General features: G+C 54.0%; 1 protein-coding gene across 2 annotated transcripts in view; it reads left to right on the forward strand.

Annotated features, from left to right (window-relative positions):
* The first annotated feature begins 6,902 nt into the window (after nt 1-6,902).
* The window catches only part of Ptp4a3 (protein tyrosine phosphatase 4A3), a 38,352-nt gene continuing 36,866 nt past the window's right edge, over nt 6,903-8,388 (forward strand). The window contains exon 1 of one of the 2 annotated variants that reach the window (XM_010639213.3): nt 6,903-6,968. The gene's annotated coding sequence lies outside the window, so the exon portion shown is untranslated. The remainder of the gene's footprint in view (nt 6,969-8,388) is intronic. The other variant, XM_010639214.3, reaches the window with a different exon arrangement.

The following is an 8,388-nucleotide window of genomic DNA, read 5'->3' on the forward strand; positions in this document are numbered from 1 at the left end:
ACATGGGAGGTGGGATAGCAGGTGTCACCTTGGGTCAGTGGAAACAAATGGACATATGGGGAGGCAAGGGTCTTAGGTCTCAGAGGCTGAGGCAGCCTGCTGTCATCCTGGACTCCTGCGGCCTGGACCCATGGATGGGGCATCAGGTTTCCTGGTTCAAACCTGCCCTTGGCCCAGGTAGCACCAGAGCTGGGGCCTCATGACTTCAGGATGAGGTCTCCCATTTCATGGCTGCTCTCATTCTCCCCGCTGGACTCCCCATGGGTGCACACACACATGCCGGGCACAGGCCTGGCTGGCCTTCCTCATCCTGCTTCCCTAAGGTACTGTCTCCCCCCAGCAGTCCCCTGCTCTGTTTTCTAGCTTCCTGAGCTCCACTCCACACTGCCCCACTGTCACCTCCCTTCAGAGCCTCATCCACCGAGGGGCAGGCAGGGGTCAGGGCAGTCACCAGGCCCCCCTACTCCCTCCACTCTTCTTCCTCTTTCTCCTTCCTCTTCTGTCTCTCCTGCCCCCTTCCCTCAAGTTCAGTGACCTTAACTTAGTCTAGGGAGAAGAGAACAACCTAATCACAAAGACGTGTGTGTGTGTGTGTGTGTGTGTGTGTGTGTGTGTGTGACCAAATCACAAGCCTTCAAATTGCTCTTGGCTTGAGAACTGGGAGCCTCAGGGTCAGCATAGCAACCTCCTGGTTTGGGTGCAGAGTATCTCTGAGATCTTTGGGCTTCACTGTGGTCTAAGAGGGCCCAGGAAACTGAAGGGCAGGGATGAAGGACTTTTTTTCCCCCTCTAATGCTTATATCCTAGGCGAGCCTTCTATGCTCACCACTGAAGGCCAGGCCAGGACAGTGTGTGCATGGCATTTCCTGAGCTCCAATGGCTGTGCACCGAGCCTTATGTAGTCAATCACGTAGGTAGTCTAAGGGTCCTGGGATGCAGCTCTGCAGAGTCACCTTTCCCCTTGTGTTTTATAGAAGACACACACAGCTCAGGGAGGTAGGTGGCCTGCCAAGGTCACGAAGCTGGGACTCCAATCCATGTGGGGAGGAGGGCTTACATGTGTGGCTGCAGTGTGGAGGTGGCGCTGAGGGCTTCAGGTGCTGCGGGGGGGCAGGGAGTTCTTCACCTGGGTGTTGAGGTGGTGGGCCAGGAGGAAGGTAGTCCCCACCCTCACTGCCTGAAGGTTAGAATGCCTCATCAGCCACTGATCTCTAAGGAGGTGTCCCCCTCAAAGACCGAGGCCTTCCCCACTGAAGGATCCTCCTGTGGGATCCCTCATGTCTTTCCCAACTTATCTGCCAGTCCTGGCTGCATGTTCCTCCCCAAAAACATAGCCTCCCATTGTAACAGCACAGGGGTCTGCTGAGCCCTTCCCTTTCCCCACAGGCACTGTACTTACAACTTCTATTGGAACACAATGCCCCTTCCAAAGTGTGCAGCAGCTCTGGCCCATGAACAGCACTGGAGAGGGCACTGACACTGTCTGCTTTGGGCTGCAGAGGCTGGGGAGGGCTTGGGAACAGGCTCTTCCTGTTCCCTGCAGTGGAAATGGGGAGAAGAGATGGTCTCCTTGAGACCAAAATCTGGGCAGCTGATACCTGGGACCCCTGATTACTAAGGATGCCTCTCCCAGGGTCACAGTCTCCAGATGGTTGCATGAGGTGGCTTGGCTGGTTCCTTGACACCCGCCAACAGCCAGGCCTTCCCCTAAGACCATGCTCCCGGGGCAGACTGGGAGCATGGTTCTGCCATGTTCCTCCTCGCCCCATTCCATTCCTGGCCCTGTCTACAGGAGAGGACAGGGACTCTCAGCCTCTTCATTGGGTCCCCCTTTTTGCTGTACTGCATATGTGAGGCCTTCAGTCAAGTGTGAAGGTGCACCGACTCAGAGCCTAGGGTCTCCATGGCTCCAATGGCATCATGTCCTGTTGCCGGGATGGCAGGGGACAGGTGAAGTCAAGGAGCCAGAACCAGGCTGTGGCTACACCTCTGCACCTCGGCTTCCTTGCCCTGAACAAGGTGAGCCATAGGGCTATATGCCAGCACTTTTTTCATCGTCCTTGAATCCTAGCAGATGACACCAGGCTGGGAGGGTCCCATGGGCAGGATCAGCTACATCAAGGCAAGAGCCCTGTGCAGTACGGAGCTGTAGGCCTCCTGTTTCAGAGGCATCAAGCAGTGCCAGACAGGGACCGCGGGGCATTAACACCCGGTCTTGCCCACTCATACCACAAGGGGGCGTCCATGCAGCATGTCTGACAACAGGTCCAGGCTGGATCAAGAGCCAGCACCCCAAGCTCTCACAGTCCCCAAGGGCGTCCTCTGGGAGCTGAGGTAGCCAAATGCAGCTGTGGGTGCCAGATGGGGTGAAAAGGCCAAGAAGAGCCAGGAGGTTTAAACCGGCACACGGTTTCAGCTCAGCCCCTCCCCCTTTGACACTGCCCCACTTCCACCCTAGCCTAAAGTAGTTGGGTGTGGTCACCGTTCTGGTCATGGCAACTCTTGGGGAGGTCCCGCTATGTCTGTGGCCCACGAAGAGGTGGCTGGCCCTGCCCCTGTACTTGCCTCCTACCTCGTCTTGCCCTGGCCTCGTCTAGGTGACCAATGGAAATGGCATTGCCATATGACTTCTACCTAGATGATATGGGCAACACATTACAGCTGGAGGGATGGCTTGATATGGGGCAGCACAGCTCTGGGGACCCATGAGGGAGGAACGAGGCTGCAGCTAATCTGTGCGAAGTGGCCAGCTGCAACACCAAGCCAGTTTGGGAGCAGATAATAGCCACAGGTGGCCTCCAGGTGACAGCCTCTAATGGGACCTAAGGCTGGAACTGCTTGGCTTTACCTCTTGGAACTCCTCACACAGAGAGCAAATGTCTGTTTTATGCTACTCTGAGGTGACTTGTTGCCAACATAAGTAATCTATGCATAACTAATATACAAAGAACATTTTTTTCATCATGACAGTGACACAGTTGCATTATGGAACATTTGGGAAAGGGAGGCATGAAGCACCTTACCCCACACTTTCCTAAGATCTTGTTCCCTTTAGCTGTTTCTGGTTGCTGTCCAGGACCCAGCTACTTACCTTGGCTGGCTTGATGGCGAAGGCTAATTTTGACTCTGGAAGGACACTCATTACCAATGTTTATGGGCACATGCTCCTTGTCAGGAAGAAACAACTGAGCTATCTTTGGTGCTGGGAATGGAGCTTAGGGCCTAGAGCATGTTAGGTGAGCACTCTACCACTGGGCCACACTCCCAGCCCTTTTTAACTTTGAGACAGGGTCATGCTAAATTGCCCCAGTTTGCCTTGGACTTGTGATCCTCTGCCTCACCTCCTGAGTAGCTGGGACTCAAGCATGCACCAAACATTTGTCTGCCCAGTCTCACTTGGTCTCTCTGGCCCTCTGGAGTTGGAGTTATTACTCTGGCTCCCATTTATGGACCAGGAAATGGAGCTAGGCACCAAGTTTAAATTGTGTGCCCAGTGGTGGGGGCTCAAAAGTTGCTGCTCATGCTATCAGCCTATCCATGTCCCCTGTGGCTGGATCTCCATGGGCCCCTCCTTTTGGTCCTGCTGGGTCTGGGGCTGGGCCTGCTGGGCTAGAGGAGGCTTTCTGGAAATCCGCTTACTGCTGACCTTCTTTGTCCTCCTCCACACTCACCTGCTAATCCTGCCTGCCACAGTAGGTCCAAGGCTGTTGGGATCCTCCTATTCCACCCTCAGGGCCTCCTGTGGGTCATGCTTCCTGGGGTGGCAGGGCCAGGGACAAGATGATGAGAGTAATGCTATGTGATACAGAGAACTTTTGTAAATAAACTAAAAACCTACAAAATGTTAGGAAAATGTAAAATGACTTCACCTGTCTCTAATAGCAATATGCTTTGTTTAGTTCAAAATTAACCGACACTGGAGGCATAGACCGTGAAGTGGGACATCTGGCCTCATCACTAACCTAGAACACCCCCTTCCTGTGCACTAGAACAGATAGCTAGAGGAATCTTAAGGTAAACTCTCCAACTAAAAGGAATTGTCACATCTGGGTTAAAGTTAACTGTCTTGTTACTGTAATTTGTACATGGGTAATGTGAACTGTGAAAATGAAATGTAACCACCGAATGAGATCATAGCTGTAAAACCTATAAAAGAAGAAGCTGCAACCCAATAGGAGTTCAATCACTGGCATGCCTTTTTGAGTGCAATTCGACTTTTGCTGGCAAAATAAATTTTTTATTATTTTACTTCCATTCAGCTCATCTGTATGTGCGTGTCACTTGCCAATTCCTTCCACAACATATGGAACATACATTTTCCCCCAGCAAGTCTGGCTTTGGAATTTGGGAGACCAGGCTTGGATTCTATCTCCACCTTTTCATCTGTCAGCATTACCTCTGAATCCCCTTTTCTCCTATGGAAAAAGCCCCTCTTTTGCTTGCTTCCTACAGGATCCTCTCCCTCCTTCTGGCCCCGCCCACTCCACTCTCTGCAGCCAGTGGTGCTGCTTTACTGGGCTTGGGTTCCCCTCTCTACTTTGCCTTCGCTGAGCTCTGCCTCCTAATCTTGGAGAGTGGCTAGTGAGGCTTCCTCCGTGGGGATGGTGTGGACTCAGGGATGGGGTTTCAGTCTGGCACAAGGGGAGCAATCAGGGTATGTCCAAGGAGTGGAATCCTATCTCAGAGTTAGGCTTCTCCTCCTTAGTCCCCAACTGTCACTGGACACCAGGAATGTGGTAAATGAAGAAGAACCCAGTCTTGTGGAGCCCACAGGGAAGGCCAGACCCACTGTCCCCAGCAGAGTGACTGGGACAAAGAACCCTGAGATCTGGGGCAGGGAAAAAGAAAAGACATGTGGGGGCAGAAAGTGTAGGTGCTGTGCAGACTAGATTAGGACAAGTTTTTAAAAAATTAACAATCCAAGTGGACATGCAATCCCACCATGGAGAAGGAGGACTTGCCCAGCAGGTGCTGAGCCCCAAACAGCGCAGCCGAGTGTCCTTTTTCTTAGGCCATTCTGTCTGGCAGCTCACTGAACAACAGGCAAATCCAGTTCAGAGACAAGGTGTTCAGGCAATGAGCATAATTATTTGAAAAACTGGCTGCCCAATTACCTGGAGGACTCCTGTTGTTAAAAGTGCATCGGGAAGGAAGCTGACCTAGGGTGGTTTATGCAGGCAGGTGACTTGTATCCACAGACCTGAGGCACCTCCTCAGAAAAAGTGGGCCAGAAGATACACAGGCAATACTAATTACCTTGTCACGAGATATTTTTCAGGTCTACAAATCTCAAGAACAGCGATCACGGTTTCCTTGGGCTATTCTTGTCCCTGATTACTTTGCCTGTATACAGTTCCTGACGTATGGTATTATGCAAGGACAGGATACAGGGGGAGCTTCCTCAGGCCCTCCTGCTGATCACTATACTCAGTCATAAAAGGAAACACACTTCCCCTGGTTATTAGGGAAGACGAGGACCAGATGAGGAATAAGATCTGGTCTCCATGCTCTGCTTCACTCTAAGCTGAAGTGCACCCTGAGTTGCCTTAATCTCCCAGTGGATCTCTGCTTAGACACACCAACTGGCAACCTGGCTTGTTGGATAAACATAGGAGGCCTCCATCAGCTCAACAGCCAGCTTGCTGGGTGATCTTTAGAAGTTATGTTCTTTCTCTGTACCTGATCTACAAAATGGGAAGAACAGGTCACCTTCATGGGCTACATGAGGATTAAACAAGCTAATGTGCTCAGATCTGGTTCCAGATTTGCAAGGTTGTGCCTTCTACGCTACCCCAGCCCTGCCTTGCTGCCTCTGGGGTGGGATTGGGGGGCCTCTGTGCACTTACTTGTCTGTGAAATTGCATACGCCCACTGTGTGCCAGGTTGCTGGTCTAGGCTCACGAGTTCCCATGTGGACAAGTTTATTGTGTGTATAGCTGTTTGGAGGCTGGGCTCTCGGGTGGCAGAAGCTGATAGACATGGGACAAAGTAGCCTGAGGGAGGAGGGCCAGCAAACACCTAGGCTCTAAGGTAGGAAGAAACTCCCTGTTGGACAAACAGCTTATGGGTGTGTACAGCTACTGCATCAAGGCAGCTAGGGAGGGACCAGCCAGGAGTCTGGTGACAGGTGAGAGTCTCTGGTCCTTACCAGTTTTGCAGCGCCCTGCAGAATTCTGCACAACAGAAGCTGAATGTCCACTTCTGCCTTCTTGGGGTCCTTCTAGCCATCAAGGTGGGATGCAAAGGCACCCTGCAGGGGAGGTGTAGGGGACAGGGCCAGCATGGGTGTGGCCCCTGAGAGGCTTCTCCTGTCTGCAGGCCTGCCTTTCTGTTCTCCTGCTGTCCTGGGCACATGACTGCTGGCCTTTCCACTAACATGGCCACAGCTTCCTCAGCAAGAGGAGCCCACACCAGTTCCCCAGGGAACACTGTGACCAGTGGCATGGAGGAGCTCCGTGGCAGGTCCCATCTCCACTGGCCTCATCATCCTTTAGGGAAGACTGCAGCATGCTCTTGGAAGGTCCCCAAACCACTTAGCAGAGAGAAGGCCTTGAACACCAACCTGACTACAGGTCTCCAGGTTGGGCAACTGCTGTCCTGTAGCTCCCTTGCCCCAACAACTCTTCCTGTGGGTAAGGTCTTAGCCCGAATAGACCTATGGGGAAACTGAAGACCCCAGAAGTTCCGTGAAGCTCCTGGCCTCGGCTGGGGCTGCGGTACACTCCACCAGCTCCACCCTCCCACCAGTTCAAAGCTGCTCCTTCCCGGCTAAGGGACTAAGGTCCACCCAGAACGTACACCTCCTACCCAGGAGGGGTCGCCAGGAGTTGTACGCAACCACTGGCTAGGGCGAGCGGGGAGTTCCCATTGGGCTGAGCCCACGTGACCCGGTGGGCCTGGCGCCAGTGCGCGAGTGGGGAGCCCTCAGCCTGTCGTGCCCGCGCTGGCACCCAGACCCAGACCGCCAGGTCAGTCTCCAGCGCGGCGCCTGGTATAGTGCGCGCGCACCGGCGGGCGGGGGAGGGGGAGGACTTCGTCCGAGCGCCACACCGCCTCAGGGCCGACAGCTCGCCGCCTCTCTCCCTCCCTCCTCCTATTCCCGGAGTGGCCGGGTGTCCTGTGCCCTGCTGCTCCTACGTGAGTAAATGCAGGGTCTGAGTCCCGGGGAGATCTGCTTTTCACCCCCCTCCCCACCGGGAGCAACAGGACAGCCCTGGCTGTCCACATTCCTGTTTCTAGGGGTGCAGAAGACCCCCAATCCCTACTCCAAGTTCATCCTTCCTGAAGTCCTGCTAAGGATCTTGCTGTGCCACCATTCACAGCTTAGTTTCCTTCTCTGCATGGTTTGGGGGTGCAGGACCTCACAGTTTTCCCTGCCACCTGGGGAGTATATGGGTGTAGTGGATGACCCTCGAGGCTACTCAGTGGAAACCATTTCGAGCTCAGACCTGTACTAATGTTGGGTATCAGGCAATGCCACCCCTCCAGCAGAGCCCCAGCTGCAGAACCAGTTCAACAGCCTTATACCAGGGGTGCAGGGATTAAACTGGTGACCCCTGACTTGCCCTGAGAACTCCTGAGTGCTGCCATCAGCAAGGCTGGGCTAGGTGGCATGCTTAGCTCCAAGCCCGCAGAATGTCTATTGTTCTGGCCTGGTACTTCCTGCTGGGACATGGTGATGAGGTCCTGGTCTTCAAGGGAGAGGGTGCTTCCCAGCCCCTCTGAAGTAGCTGGGCTGAGGGCAGCATGGGGACCAGGTCATCTGGTTATAGTGAGCCGTGGCCAAGGGACACGTGTTGGACCTCCTCTCTCTGCCTGCCTGCAGGACTGAGCTCCACCTGGGATGGTTGGTGCTGGGCGGTAGAGTAGTGTGTGGCCTCCATGGGGCCACTGACAGAGTGAGGACACTCGATTCCAAGGGCAGTGTGTGGACTCTGCCAGGGCCTGTTGCGGGGACTGAGACAGATGAGCTCACTGGACACAGTGCAGTGTGTGGACTCTGGAGGCCCTGCTCCTGGGCCTGCCTGTACGCCTGGCCCCCGCAGGGATTCACGTCCAGAAGGTGACCGCATGGCTCAGAGAGGCCCCTCTAGCATTGCTGAAGTGGAAAAGGTAGAGGCTGGTGTCTAGAAGACATGTGGCCAGAGGGTAGAGCAGGCACTGTGGGGGCTGGAGCTGGTGGAGAGCAGCTATTGTTCCTTGGACCTTCTTGGGCTTACCTTTGCTCCCCAGAGGCCTGAATCTGACCAAGCTAGAATCAGATGCTATGTGGTAGTTCTCACCTCTGGCTGAACTGTGCTGTCCCTGCCAGCTGCCTTCTAGGGCCCTTCATACTGGAAGCCATCTCAGATCTTCCCAGGGCACTTTTTTTTTTTTTTTTTTTTTTTA

The sequence above is a fragment of the Fukomys damarensis genome, unplaced genomic scaffold, assembly GCF_012274545.1.
Source record: "Fukomys damarensis isolate Sample0158 unplaced genomic scaffold, DMR_v1.0_HiC HiC_scaffold_5, whole genome shotgun sequence".
Lineage (NCBI taxonomy): Eukaryota > Metazoa > Chordata > Mammalia > Rodentia > Bathyergidae > Fukomys > Fukomys damarensis.